Source organism: Buceros rhinoceros, unplaced genomic scaffold (assembly GCF_000710305.1).
Source record: "Buceros rhinoceros silvestris isolate BGI_N320 unplaced genomic scaffold, ASM71030v1 scaffold21107, whole genome shotgun sequence".
NCBI lineage: Eukaryota > Metazoa > Chordata > Aves > Bucerotiformes > Bucerotidae > Buceros > Buceros rhinoceros.
In genome coordinates this window covers 1-2,140 of record NW_010424241.1, presented here as the reverse complement: position 1 = coordinate 2,140, position 2,140 = coordinate 1, and positions in this window count along the sequence as shown.

The window sequence follows — 2,140 nt, the reverse complement described above, 5'->3', positions numbered from 1 at the left end:
TTTCCCTGGTCAACAAATGGCTAAGAAGAAGCAGGGAAGTCTCTTGGTCTGTCCCTATCTCTCATCACCCATCTAACTTCAACAAACCATTTTTTTCATGTTTTTCCCCATAGGAAGAACCATGGTGGCCTTTTCTTGGTTGGGCACTACAACAAAGATGGGCTGGAGCACCACGCCCTGGCTTTCATTACAATCTCTTTAGAGCATGTGAATAGGAAAGAGAAAGAGTATCTGCCAAACAAAGTGATGAGAGAGACGTTTACAGACTATGGAAACTAAAAAGAAAATCAGCAATATTTATTAGACTTCCAATTCAAGATACGCCTTGCCACACTAAAACTTGGCCAGCTTCAAGAATCCTGCTAAGATTTTTAGTGTCTTAGACAGGGGAACTCTGTAATCCTCTGCAAACATTTTGTAATTCAATTAAATATTTTAATCCCTCCCTTTAAATATCTGAAGAATGTCATATATTCAGGAGGGGCTTTTTGTGAATGCTTTCAACAAAAACATTCCCAGTAACTAGTAGTGTCTCTTTTTAAGTATCTCTTAAACATGTCCCTTGACAATATTTTTAGCCTTACTTGATTATGAAAGATAAATTAAAAAGATTTGGTGGGGAGTTTCAAAATAAGATCGTGCATTGCCTGCTGGTGGGGTTTTTATATTCCTTGGATCAAAACCTTGGGACACCATTACCATCCAAACTGTAATTTAATAAAAGCCAATGGATGTGTTTGTTACAGGATTAGATGAAGATTTGGATTCTTAATTTGCCAAAATGTCGAATTACCAAGTACATGGAGTTGGCCTTAAAGGCAAATCAAATAATCCACTGATACCAGAACCGTAAGCGCATGCTGCTAAAGCCTCTAGTTTCCAGTTCGTTCCAATTATGTCAGGAGAACAAGAAAAAGCAGTTCACTTCTGTAAGACAGAAGAAACTGCCTGGTTTCCTGCTACGTATATGGTGACTCTGAGGTCTTTAACTCTCTTTAAAACCTCCTCTTCTTTTCTTAGAAGTGAGAGCTCAGTACTGGCATGCTGGGCCTGATCAAGCAGCATAAACATACGTGCCTGGTGCCATTTAAGATGTTTCATCTTGGCAGCTTCCAACGGCTTCTCCTTTGCCTTGTCTGACAGCCCCTGTGGATATCTGAGATCTCTAAAGATGTTTCAGGTGGTGCTGGACACCCCTCTTCAAGCAGAGGAAACAAGTCCCTTGCACTTACATTTATTATGGAAAAATGTGTTTCCCACATAAAAACCAAAATTAAATCTGCCTTGTGCTCTCAGTGTCCTTATCTATCCCGGGCAGAGTCTTTACACTGATTTAAGGTTAACTGAGAGGAGACTGTATTTTCTGCTCTCTTAAGTGTGAACAAGGCAGGCTCTGAGGGAAACACCTCTCCTGAATCAGCCAGGATGGCATATCCACCTGAAGGACAGTGCACATGATGAGAACATCTCCTATGATCTGATAATCATGAGTCCGGACACTTCTGCACTACGCTACATCCCAAACACAGGGTGTATGCAGCAGACTACACATCAGGAAAGAATGGGCAAAGGTATATGCTCAGTAAGCACAGACTTCACAGTGACAAGGTACATGTGGTAGCAGGCTCAAACTGACTCCATGCAGACATCCAGACAGCCCTTGCTGCTAGAAGCAGCCACCTTTGTCAGACACTAATGCATGGTCTGTGAAAAATGGGGGTTTTTAAGTGAGGCTTGTAAAATCCAGTGAAATAAGCAATATTATAAAGTGGGAGCCATAAGTCAAATTCTGCATTTATTCACTGACTCACAGCTCTGCTGACATGACATTGCTTATTTGACAATGATTTAAAAGTGTTTTCCAGCTGGCTGCTGAATGTACCCATCCTCTGGCTGTAAAGCTTAGTGAAAATATATGTTCTGATCATCAGGCTTATCTCTGAAGAGATTCACAAAACTTTATAGAAAGGTAAAACCATGAAACTTTGTCATCACATTTTATAATCCCAAAGAAATAGTCTACCTTTCACGATTGCCTTCCTTGGGCTATAAAAACTGGAATTTGAAACCCTATTAAATATTTTCTCCTTTCCTTTCCCTTTCCCTTCCTTTTCCCCTTCCTTTCTCCCCTCCCCTCCCC